This window comes from Lepidochelys kempii, chromosome 1, assembly GCF_965140265.1.
Source record: "Lepidochelys kempii isolate rLepKem1 chromosome 1, rLepKem1.hap2, whole genome shotgun sequence".
In the NCBI taxonomy this organism is placed as follows: Eukaryota; Metazoa; Chordata; order Testudines; family Cheloniidae; genus Lepidochelys; species Lepidochelys kempii.
The window spans coordinates 263,476,660-263,490,596 of NC_133256.1; positions in this window are offsets into that span (position 1 = coordinate 263,476,660).

Sequence of the window (13,937 nt, forward strand, 5' to 3'; positions counted from 1 at the left end):
TCATTCAAATTTACCTTTCCGTGGTTTACACTGCATGTGTCAAACTAATGATTTCTATATATATCTCTATTCTTACTTGAAAATGTTTAGCAAATATGTGTAAAGTTTAAAATCAATTTACGCAAAGATTTGTTACAAATACATGGCTGCATCATCATCACCAGCTATTGTGAGGATCTTTAATCCAAAAAAACAAGACTCATCACTTTAAAGATAAAGGAATATGCTCATTAGCTGTCAGTTGTACTGCTTTTATTTTCAATAGGCCAGTCACTAGAAGGCAGTACATAGTACACAAACAGGAAACACATTACAGCAATGTAACCATTACAAGTACAAGTTGCGTGTCAACTGGCAAACTACATCACAAGACTACTTCATACTGGGTTCCGGGAAGTCGGTGGACACAAGCCCGCCCACTGGTAAAGCACCCTCCTGCAGCCCATGGGGAGGATCCACTGGGCCCGGGACTCAAATAATTGCATGGGACAATGGAAAAATAACAGGGATAAGTGTGAGGGTCAAAGGTAGGAAACCTGTGGGGGACACAGAGCAGAGAACCCTGGACAGCACCACTGCTCCTCAAAGGTGTCAAGGGAGCCAGTGGAGGCTGCCCAGAGGAACTCTGCCCAGATGTGTGAACAGAGGGAGGATCGAAAGTAGGCCCCACAGTTGCAGGAAACCCCCTCAACCAATCACAGGACTACTTGTTAGGCAGATACCATCTATAACCTTTGTTTTTCATGCACTGTTGCTCCTCGTTTCTTGCACCCTTTGCTCCTTTTACAGCTCTTCCTCTTTCTCAAAATCTTCTCTGTGCAGGTCTGATTTGTATTTAGCTTTTAAATATGAGTGACTTATTTCATTTATCTTCAGTCATACTTAATAGCCTTTGGTTTTTTGATTAAATAAGGATGTCAGTTTTCTTGTGCTTTCTCTCACCTTAAATTGCTCTATTTATATGACCCTTATCTCTCCCTCTCAGATTCTGACCCTCTCTTATAATTTGTCTGGAAAAAGGCCTATTGGTTCCACTTACTGGATCACACAGAGAAGTGTGATCATTGCTTCTCTCATCAGTGTGCTTAATTAGGAACATAACAAAAGGACTGAGCATTAGAGTAGCCCTTGAGCTCCCATTTTTGTCCCAGGTTGAGACATGACCTTGTGACATTGGGACTGTTCTCTGCCAGCAAACACTGGGGCATTCTCAAAGTTCCCTCTTTCTAAAGGCGTCCAGAGATTGGGACATTCTAGTGAACATCAAGGTATTGATATAGTTTCTCCTCTGAACCCTGTGTTGGTACATTCCCTTCTGCCATAAGAGTATTGCTAGGTTTCCTCTTCAAAGGAGTCCAAAATCAATACATTCCCTGCTAGCTCCCATACCTGGCTGAAGTCCTGTTTTGCAGGGGCTTTGGGGCAGCTGCTGTTGGTCTTAGGTTGTTTTGTTTTTTTTTGGGGGGGGGGTTAAGATGATAATTGTTCCTTTCATTTTAAGGAGTTTTAAGATTTATGAAAGGAATTTTAAAACATGTTCTCTTTTGGTCTTTAAAAAAAGAGAGAACAAGAGAGCCCCTGCAATCTTAATTTTCAGAAGAAGCTGTGAGAGTTGTCAATGTTGCAAGGAAAAAAATATATGTAAAAAAACCTGATGAAATACTACTGCAGCATGTACACATTGTAACAGGTTATTCTTTGTTCTTTTACTATTAAAATTGTTTTTAAAATCCTGAAGAGATGGTCTGAAATTACTTTTAACAATAGACACATCATGTTTTCACTAGAAGCATTTCATGCTATTTCCTTCACCTCTGGCCAGATCGGACTGGGACAGAAGGAGCCTTTTAGAAACACTCCATCACTGCCCCCACCTCTCATCCCCCCTTGAAAGAAGGCAAGTTATTTTCTGAGCTATTGTTGCCATGTAGCCAATAAGCGACAGAGTTCAGTTATGACATCATTTGAGAAGCAAATCTACATTCTCCTCTGTTTGTGCTGCTACTGGGGAGATAATACTTAGTCACCGATTCCTGTGACAGGCCACTGTCAGTGGAATCGATAACAAGCAGGAGTGGGATTTAGCCCATATTTTCTGGAACATCATAGCCTACATTTTCTGTAACTTATGGACCAGCACCTCAGGTGGAGTAGCTCCAGCATAGCTCCATGGATATAGCCTTGAAGCTGTTCGCAAACTCTTTATATGTTTCCCAACTCACTAATCCAAAACATATTTCAATAGCCCTTTTACTTCTAAATTCAAGAACTCTCGAAGCTCAACACTAAGCAGCCCCATGATGACAAATCAATGTGTGAACAACCTAGTGCATAAGAGTCACTCTACAGTAACAACCCAGTCTGGATAGGCCATCTCTCATGAATCACCCTATAAAATACCCTAGGGTACATACACGTGATGGGGGAGATGTGACAGTTGAATAAATGAGCAGATTTCCATATTACCAACACAAGTATTCATAAATCATGAGCCAGACCCCCACAAAATCATGAAATGTGCTTAAAAATCCAAATATTTTTTAAAATAATAAATATTGGGTTCTGTTTCTGAGCTTTAGGGTGCCTTTGCTATACACGTTACACTTTTTCTCCCCAACCCTTCAAGGCTGGAAACTTACACATACACACACAAACAAAAAATTAAATGAAACTGAGATTCTCTAGTAATCACATGACTCCAGCAGCTGGGGCTTTAAGAAAATCACCAAATGTCACAGAAGTCGGCAACACTGACAAACTTTCAATCATTCATCCTATGTAACAGTAAAAAAAAAAAAAAAAAAAGGTTTAGAAAATTTGAAATGTAATGCCCTCTTTCTGAAGACTGCCTCCTTTCCCAGCTTCATACCTGTAACTAGGTTCCTGACACACTGATCACATTCACCACCCTCTCAGAACATGCTCTCCTCTCCCCACTCTACCCCTGCTCTAAGCAATAATAAAAGCTTTCCTTTCTAATGGGTCTGATCACAGAGTTGAGGTATTTATTGCCAACCAAGTCCAAGCGTCCCCCCTCAGAGTAAATTAGGTGTTTGGTTCTTTGTGTAGGTTACATGATAAGGCCTACAGTAAATCCCAAGTAAACCAAAATAAATCAATTCAGTTATATCTCAAAGGGTCATACACATCTCACAATAATCTCTCTCAATAGCAAAGATGCGTTCAGAGTAAACAATCAGAAGAAATACAGAAAATGAAGTGAGAGGATTTAGTGATACATCTTAAGCATTCCTCCCTTGGTTAAAAATACTCAATTGTATAGCTTTTTTAGTATTATTTTATTATGGTAGCAGCTGTGCTGTCGTGGGGCTGGATCACACCTGAACAGCCTTCCGGCACTTTTACTGAATGGAGGGATGCCATTTTGTTCTCAAAATGGCATCCTCTGCATAGCATGGCCTCGCATGCACTGTACTTGTGTGAGGTCACACCACATGGAGGATACTATTTTATACAGAAACAAAATGGTGTCCTCCATGCAGCTGCATGGAGGTGTCCATTGTAAAGAACAAAACAGCATCTCCGCACAGCGTGAGCTTGCACACCCTGTATATGCATGGCCATGCTGGCAGAGCAGAGTACCTATACTTTAAATAGCAGGACTGCACCACAGAGTAGCAGCTAGCGGTCCCAACTGAGATGTGGATCTATTGAACTGCTAAGTGCTGTACAAACACATAGTGCGACAGACAAAAGGTAGGAGGGGAAACAGAAGCACAGAGAGATGAAACTACTTGCCTGAGGTCACATAGAAAATCAGTGGCAGAGGCAAGCTTAGAATCCAGGTCTCCTAATTCTCAATCCAGTGTGAGACACATCTGGCTTTGCTGATGTCCTCTTCAAAGTACCCAGGGTAGAATCTTAGCAAAGGTTTTAACATCCTGCTCTTGAAGAATTTGCTTTTAACTAATTAAATACTACATTCAAATGTACCTCCAAGTAGAGGCCAGATCCTCAGCTGGTGCAAACGGGCATAGCTCCCTCAAAGTCAGCAAACCTGTGCTGATTTACACCAGCCAGGGATTTGGCCCCTGTTCTTTAAGAATACATTCAATAACTTGGAAATAAACCCTCATTCCATAACCAATTCTCCCCTTGTTGTGTGAAAGGATCTCTTCTTTCAGAGAGAATGGGAAACATTACTAAAGATAGGTGGGCACCATAGAGTAAGAGGAGGTAGAGATTGAGAGATGTAAAGACAAAGAAGTTTTCAGACAAGATTTAAAAGGAAGTGGAAAGTGAACAAAGCCAAAAGATACCTGAAGGCTGCTTCATTGGCAGAGGCGGCAGAGGAGAAGGCTCCTGGATTACCTGTGGGAGGAATGTTATGAGAAGGGACACAGAAAAGACTGCTGATAGGCACCCACACAAGTGAAAAGTTCAGCACACCACCACTTTACTTTTATAGCCTCTTTCTTTCAAAGTGTACCTCAAAATGCTTCACAGAGTCAAGCAATACAGCGACCATGTTATAGAAGGGAAGGAATAATAGCAGAAATGAAAGAGCCTAAAGTCAAAGAGATGGAAATAACAGGAAGACAGCTCTGCATGGGCAACTTGCCACAGGAGAAGGCCCTCATACCAACAGCTACTAGATTGCGTGAAGGACGGAGAGGAGGCCTCTGCTAGATATGCAGAGGGAGTTGGGGGGCGGGGGGTGAGGAACAGAGAGAGGATATGTCTACGCGAATACTTCATTCGTGGCAAGCTGGGGTTCTCCAGTGCCTCACTAATTATCTGTGTGGACCCCACTGCTGAGCACTAGAAGTTCCCTAGTGTACATTGATGTACCGTGGTTTGAAACAGAGATACAAGGATTCTGAGGCGAGAGGAGGAGATTTTCAGTGGACATTCACTGTCCTCATTTAATTGGCATCACTTTTTTCTCTCCAGTATTTTTCTCACTTCTCCTTTCTCCTCCACATTCCTGAGGCTGTAAATAAGCATGAGTGTCACCACCATATACATCACAGATACCAGCTATCCAGACTGCTAGACAAGCTGGAGGTGGGGCACGTGTATATGAAGCTCATCCTCCCATAGAAGATAGCAATCACTGTCAGATGGGAGAAGCAGGTGGACAAGGCCTTTACTTTCCCGTGGCACCCAAAGTGCTTTCTCAGGATGATGGGGAGGATGTAAACATAGGAGATGCAAGTCAGGATGAAAGAACTCACCAGAGTCACCCCACTCCGACGGCAAAGATCAGGACATCATTCAGGAAGGTGTCAGCACAAGCCAGCTCCAAGAGCGGCTAGATGTCACAGTGAAAATGGTGAATGACAATGGAGCCCTAGAAAGGCAACCTGGACATCAGGAGAATGTGTAACAAGGATGTTGTGAAGCCATCTGTCCATGAGCTGGCCATGAAGGCAATGCACACTGCTCTGCTCATGACCGTGTAATGCAGGGGTGGCAAATTGCCACCTAGCAGTCATATCCCATGGCTGCCAGCAGCAAGAGCTCAGTGTCCGCCATGGTGATGAAGAAAAAAACCTATCTGCACAATGCAGCCACTGAAGGAGATGCACTTCTTCTCCAACAAGAGGTTTACCAGCAGGTTGGGGGTGGTGATGAAGGAAAAACAACTGTCCAAGAAGGAAAGGTGGCTGAACAAGAAGTACATGGGGTGTGGAGGTGATGGTCCAGCCAGATCACCATCATTATGGTCCATTCCCCAAAGGGGTGACAACCAAGAAGATAACTAGGCATATCCCAAACAGTAACGTCTGCACCTCACAGAGGCCGGAAAAGCCCAACAAGTGGAATTCAGCGACCTAACTTTGGTTTCCATTCCACAAAGACATTGAAAATAGCAAAGGATCAAGCTGGACATCCCCATGTTTGTTAATACAAGAGCAAACACATGCAGTTATTACAAGCATTCATACAAAACTGTTATTAATAGAGCACCATAGAGATGCTTAATGGCTTACAGACAGCGAAGAGACAAAGGGCCACTACAGCTGCTTTGCAGACCTCCTGCATAATATGTTACCAAACATTGTATTATTCAAAACTGATTCAAATTGCTTTGATAGTTTCACAGTTTGGGAATTGTAAACAAAGGAGAATGATTCACCTCAAGGTATCAGGATGGGACAAGGTGTCTAATGCGGTCCCCCAAGGATCAGTATCAGGTCTGGGCTTCTTTAACAGGTGTCTCGGAGGCCCCAGGCAGGACTGAGGCCCTATTGTGCTAAGCACTGTGTCATTAGAAAGGTAAACAGCAGTGGCCTGATTTTCAGAAGTGCCCATCACCCGCCAGCTCCCATTTTTCTCACTGGGAGCTGTTGAGCTAGGAACACTTATGAAAATCAGGCCATTTGTTAATTAAACTTCTGAGTGATATTAAACTAGGAAGTTTTGTGAAAACCACTGAAAACAAAGATGTCACACCCTTGGGTCTGGAGAAGTCAGATAGATGGAGAGGATATACTGATATTCAGCATGGAAAAAAATGCAAGCTAAAGCATCTGGAGGCAATCATTCAAAACACAAGCCTTATGTAAGAAGAAATTTGGTAGGAACTGGTCCCAGGAGAGACCCCCCGGGTGACAGTGTGCAGGAAATTAGCTATGAGATTGCAATGAGATACGTCAGCAAAAAAAAGCCAGTGTGATTTTGGGCTGCATATACTGAGGCATCATTCACAACACAGAATCCTAATTCGGTATGAGGAGACTAAAAGGAGCCTAACGTTGTTGTTACCACCCCCAAGAAATCTGCCCTCAGTTCTACGCGCTCCAGAAACCACAACTTTGATAAACTATAAGAAATTCAAAGACTATCAACAATAATGCACAACGATGGGAGAGGAAATTTAGAGGAAAAGAGGAAAGGAGCTAATGAAACTCCATTGACTTCAATGAATTTATCCCAAGCAGAGTTTTGATTCCCACCTGTCAAAAGGGTATAAACAAGAAAGGATGACAGAGGTGGTGACCTCATGAGAGTCTATTTGATGACAACAAGCACATAAAAATTTAAACTGGCTACATCAGGGAACTTTCCTAATGGTGACATCCATTAGAATGTACTCTTCTCTCAAAGGAAGTGGTGAAGCTTCATTGCTTGGGTCATTTGAAACTAAACTGCATAAAATACCCAAGAATACCCTCCTAGGAACAATCTTGAATGGGTCAGAGGAGAGGAAACTAGATGACTGACCATGTTAAGTCTTTTCCATCTCTGCTTTCTATGTATCTATGAAATAATAAAGAACATAAAATGAAAAGCTTGTAAAATTCAGAATCACTCATTACAACAGCAAATTTAAACACAGAAATCAATTCAGTTCTTTGGGCATCTACAAACTTTTGGATTCAATAGCAAGACAGAAAAGGTGGTAAAAAATGAAGATGTTTTAAGCAATAGAAACAGCAGCCTGTGAAATGGTAACTCTTCACTTGCCATCCTTTTCATGTGACTGAAGCAAAACCTTTTAAGTCAAGATTCCATTCATCTCCCTACTTGTTATCTGCCAGGATCAGTTATCTCTCAAGATTTCCAAAAAAGCAAGCATAGAGAATGAGTGTGGACACAGCTGATGAGGGATTGTTCTTTGTGGACTTCTAATATCACATGGATAGTGGCTAAACACCTTTAATTCCTAGATCTAGAGCATTGCCTGGTGCCTTAAGGAAGGTGTTGGATAAGGGTTAGCTAATAGGAAGGTACCAGCAACTAGGAAGCAGGTTAGTTCCCATGGAGTTTTTTGGAGGTGAGGGGCAAGTTAGGCAGCTGCTTCAGGTTACCACACTCTTTTCATCCATAGTATTTTAAGAGGTTTATTCTGTATCAATTGAAAGTGACTTTAAAAAAATGGAGAATCTTTTTTTTTAAATAGTATTCACCCCTATATAAAATGTTAACAAGTCTGATTTGGGCAACTGCTGGTGAAATAGAACAAGGGGGAAGCCACTATGACCTAATCAAACATTACTGCCTTCCCCCATTTTGCCTCATTTCCCCATTGACCTCAGCCTCGACCATGTCTTCTAGGCTCCTCCTGCATCACTTACACTTTCTTATCCAGCTCACTAGCTTTGTTCCCTCCCTCGCTTCCTCCATTCTCACCCCCACTCTCTTTCTCCCTTTTGCCCTCCTTTCCCTACCTTTCTCCCCTTTCCATCATCTGTTCTGTACATAAGAACATAAGAGCGGCCATACTGGGTGTAACCATGCCTCCATGGGTCACAGCTGAGAATACCAAATTCAGGACAAACTGCTGAGACATAGAGCAGATACATCCCAAAAATGAGGTTATTCTCCCATGAGATATACCAAACCAGCAACAAAACTAAACTTCTGTTTCACCACACTGGCTAACAAGAAGTCGGAACAGCAGTTTCCTGAGGCTTTCCAGTCCTTGTATTACCAACAAAAACACTAGATTTAGAGATGAGTGGTTCTTAGCTCAATAATATGATATGGCAGCCAAGGTCTACAGTTCAGTTATAAGGGACGTGATTCAACATCAGCTGAAGTTCATGGGAGCCCTTCCTTTGACTCCGGGGGACTTCCTTTTATCCACTTTAAACGATCTGTCTTTCAAATTCAAGTTACCCTTGTCCTTAGATTACTAACAGGCACAACCAAAAGGCCTTCTCAATGCCATCCCTTCTTTTATATACCTTGATCTTATTTCCTCTTGCTCCTTTCTGCTCTGAAGTTCTGAACTGCCTGAAGAATGAGGTGCTTTGATGTTATACCCTTCTCACATAGACTTTGTCTGCTGTTCCTATATATTCAAAAACATTTATAGCTATTTCATGCAGTGTTTAGCTTGAATAACTCTGGCTGCACTAAACCCCAACATTGTCTAACTTACTTTGCAACAAGCAATGATTTCCTTGTGATATTATGCAGCCCATTGACTAAGGTGGTGGTCCAACATGAGTGTTTAAGTTAAGTTCTTCCAGCAGCTGGTCCCTGAGGAACCTTATCTCACAGTCACTGATTAAAAATAAAACTTCAAACATCGTACACCGGGACATAATGGAGCCGAAGTGTAATTTATAATGCTGGCAATTTTGTTTGTGTTGTTGCCAGACACACAAGTTTATTTTCATAATATTTTCCCTTCGTTCAAAGAAGTGTGAGTGAACTGAGCACTGGTGAAACGTTTCAGACAGTCACTAGAGAATGAAATCTTCTATTTTTCAACCAAACTGATACAGCAACTAGTGATTACAGTGGAAACATCACCATACTGCCCCTCATTGATGTGTCTTAACCTTGACCTCATCTAGAGAGGAGAAAGGGAGATCAATCTCCATTGCCCATTCAGTCCTTTACCTCTCTGATGAGACTGCCAGATGTGTTTTTGTGATGTGTTTAGCTGTTCACTACTGTCCAGGACCCCAGACCAGATATTAGTATGACCATTACTGGAATTATGTGTTTAGTTCTGGTGTCCACTCTTTAACAAAAGATGTTGACAAATTGGAAAGCATTCAGAAGAGAGCTACAAAAATGATTCGAGGTCTGGACAGAGACTCAGTGAACTCAGTCTATTTATCTTATCAAACAAAAGGTTAAGCGATTTGATCATGGACTAAAGTACCTGTATGGGGAAAGATTTCTAATAGTAGAGTGGTCTTTAATCTAGCAAACAAAGGCAAAACAAGGTCCAATGGTTGGAAGCTAAAGCTAGACAAATTCAGGTTTTTAATGGTGAGGGATAATTAACCACTGGAACAACTTACCTAGGATTGTGGTGGATTCTCTGCCATCTGAAATCAAGACTGGAACATCTGCATAGGTGGTGGGTATAATAGTCCAGGGAAGGCTAAGTCGCCACTGAGGAAACAATGTCTCTTATTTCTGCCAGAGATACAATTAGATATATTCAGAAGACAGCTTCATGGACAAATGGGTAAAATCACAGCTTTTGAAACCTGAAGGCATCCTTTACCACTGGTCATGTATCTGGTCCCATGAAGGCACACTCCATGGCACCACTTGTATGAGGCCCCACTTGTTTATGCTGTGCAGACTCCAAGTGTTACTTATCCTTGCTGATAGCCTGGGCTGGAGGGGTCCTTTTGGAGGCTCCATTACAACATTAATTCTCTTAACATATTGACTCTGAGATCTCTATAATTATAAACAAACAACAGGATGATGCACGGGGTACGTTTTGGTCCTGTTCAGGTCAATGACATCTCAGTAATGGGTTTGTTTACAGCCCACACACAGCACAGAGATACAAATAGGTTATTTTTCTTTATTTTTCTTTATAATCTATATAAAAACCTATCCAAGGCTCTCGGTGCCTTTGCCAAAAGTTAAAAATACAGTCAAATCAAAAATAGAGTCAGGAGCTGCTCCCAACCTCAAATCAAAAAATAACCAACCACAAAAAAAAAAAAAACCCAACCAGTATGTCCCCCACCCGCACCAAATAAGAACCCTTGTGCTAACTCTTATGCTTCTCTTCACCCCACACCAACCTCCTGAAAAAGAATGTCTCAAATACCAAAGAATATTTCCATGCCATAGCTTCCTAGTGTTATTCATTACATTTGTTCAGTAACATGTTCTTCCATGCACGCTCTCTCAATATCCTGACCTCCAAAATGTTTCTTGTAAGCTTTGCCTTGTATAACGTGCAATTGTTTAACTGGATGTACAGTCAATCCACACTGACATTCCCACTGAATTATACTCAGTGTCACTGTAGCTGGCAGATGCCAGGAAAAAAACAGCTGTTAAGTTAATAGGTTGGAGATGGGCCATGGAAATCTTGTACCATGGGTGCTCGACACCCCCCCCCCGCCCCTGCCCCACCTCTTCCTGCCCCTGCATCGCCTTTGTCCCACCCCCATTCCACCCCTTCCCCAAAGTCCTGCCCCACCCCACCTTTTCCCACTCCAGCCCCGCCCCCTTCCCACCCTCATTCCACCCCCTTCCCCCAAGTCGCGGTCCCTGACCAGCCTCTTCTCCACCTCTTCCCCTGAGCATGCCACGTCCCTGCTCCTTCCCTTCCCTCCCCTCCCGCAAAGTCCTAAGCACCACCAAACAGCTATTAGATGTTGTGGGGGTGGTAAGCGCTGGGAGGGAGGAGGAGAAGCAGGGACGCAGTGCATTTGGAGCGGGGTAAAAGGAGGCAAGGAGGAATGAGCTTGGCTGCTGGTGGGTCCAGAGCACCCGCTAATTTTTTCCCATGGGTGCTTCAGCCCCAGAGAGCCCATGGAGTCAGTGCCTATGTCCTGTACCTATGCAAAGAGCAGCAGTCTGCTTCAAACATCTCATAGAATCATAGAACTGGAAGGGACCTTGAGAGGTTGTCTAGTCCAGTCCCCTGCACTCAAAGCAGGACTAAGTATTATCTAGACCAGGGCTCGGCACCCTTTCAGAAGTGGTGTGCCAAGTCTTCATTTATTCACTCTAATTTAAGGTTTTGCATGCCAGTAATACATTTTAATGTTTTTAGAAGGTCTCTTTCTATAAGTCTTTAATATATAACTAAACGATTGTTGTATGTAAAGTAAATAAGGTTTTTAAAATGTCTAAGAAGCTTCATTTACAATGAAATGAAAATGCAGAGCCCTCCCGGATCGGTGGCCAGGACCCGGGCAGCGTGAGTGCCACTGAAAATCAACTCACGTGCCGCCTTTGGCACGCATGCCATAAGTTGCCCGCCCCTGATCTAGACTATCCCTGACAGGTGTTTGTCCAGCTCTTAAAAATCCCCAGTGAAGGAGATTCCACCATCTCCCCCCATAGAATACAAATGCTTTATATGTAGGGTACAATCAGGCACTGGGTAGCTGGGGCAGAATATCTCTTCTGCTGTTTGTGATAGCTGTATGCAACAGGAAATGCTATGGTCACATGTTTTAGAGAAGACAGAGAACTCAAACGAAAAAATTCTGAGTGTTTAGTTATTGCCATCTTTGTTTCATGGGCTCAGTGGCTGTCATTTCCTAGTAGCAGACACAGAACTTCTCTCATTTAACAATTTATTTTAAATATTTCTGCAATACAGATTTATTTTGTAGATGAACCGGGTATCAGTTTGGATTCTTCACTTTCTCTTTAGGCATCACATCGTCCATTCGGTAGCATTCCAAGCTCGATGCAGATCCCTTCGAACTGGAAAAGAATGAGGGGCAGGTCAGTTGCCTGACCTTTGTTAGTTGTCAGTCCTTTCTGTTGACAAGTTGGCTTGCTGATCTGCTTAACTCAGAAGCGTATCTAAGGGTATGTCTACACTACGGAATAAGGTTGAATTTATAGAAGTCGTTTTTTTAGAAATTGGTTTTATGTATTCGAGTATGTGTGTCCCCACAGAAAATGCTCTAAGTGCATTAAGTGCATTAACTCGGCGGAGTGCTTCCACAGTACCGAGGCTAGAGTCGACTTCCGGAGCGTTGCACTGTGGATAGCTATCCCACAGTTCCCGCAGTCTCCGCTGCCCATTGGAATTCTGGGTTGAGATCCCAATGCCTGACGGGGCTAAAACATTGTCGCGGGTGGTTCTGGGTACATATCGTCAGGCCCCCGTTCCCTCCCTCCCTCCCTCCGTGAAAGCAAGGGCAGACAATCGTTTCACGCCTTTTTTCCTGAGTTACCTGTGCAGACGCCATACCACGGCAAGCATGGAGCCCGCTCAGGTAACCGTCACCGTATGTCTCCTGGGTGCTGGCAGACGTAGTATGGCATTGCTACACAGTAGCAGCAACCCATTGCCTTCTGGCAGCAGACGGTGCAGTACGACTGGTAGCCGTCCTCGTCGTGTCCGAGGTGCTCCTGGCCACGTCAGCTGGGAGCGCCTGGGCAGACATGGGCGCAGGGATTAAATTTGGAGTCACTCTCTTTAGTCCTGCAGTCAGTCCTATTCAACCGTCTTATGGTGAGCAGGCAGACGATATGTATTGCTGGCAGTCGTACTGTACCATCTTCTGCCGGGCAGGCAAGAGATGAGGATGGCTAGCAGTCGTACTGTACCATCTTCTGCCGAGCAGCCATGATATGTGGATGGCATGCAGTCCTTCTGCACCATCTGCTGCCAGCCAAAGATGTAAAAGATAGATGGAGTGGATCAAAACAAGAAATAGACCAGATTTGTTTTGTACTCATTTGCCTCCTCCCCCATCTAGGGGACTCATTCCTCTAGGTCACACTGCAGTCACTCCCAGAGAAGGTGCAGCGAGGTAAATCTAGCCATGTAACAATCAGAGGCCAGGCTAACCTCCTTGTTCCAATAAGAACAATAACTTAGGTGCACCATTTCTTATTGGAACCCTCCGTGAAGTCGTGCCTGAAATACTCCTTGATGTAAAGACACCCCCTTTGTTGATTTTAGCTCCCTGAAGCCAACCCTGTAAGCCGTGTCGTCAGTCGCCCCTCCCTCCGTCAGAACAACGGCAGACAATCGTAACGCGCCTTTTTTCTGTGCGGACGCCATACCAAGGCAAGCATGGAGGCCACTCAGCTCACTTTGGCAATCAGGAGCACATTAAACACCACACGCATTATCCAGCAGTATATGCAGCACCAGAACCTGGCAAAGTAATACCGGGCAAGGAGGCGACGTCAGCGCGGTCAGGTGAGTGATCAGGACATGGACACAGATTTCTCTGAAAGCATGAGCCCTGCCAATGCATGCATCATGGTGCTAATGGGGCAGGTTCATGCTGTGGATGCCGATTCTGGGCTCGGGAAACAAGCACAGACTGGTGGGACCACATAGTGTTGCAGGTCTGGGACGATTCCCAGTGGCTGCGAAACTTTCGCATGCGTAAGGGCACTTTTATGGAACTTTGTGACTTGCTTTCCCCTGCCCTGAAGCGCATGAATACCAAGATGAGAGCAGCCCTCACAGTTGAGAAGCGAGTGGTGATAGCCCTGTGGAAGCTTGCAACGCCAGACAGCTACCGGTCAGTTGGGAATCAATTTGGAGTGGG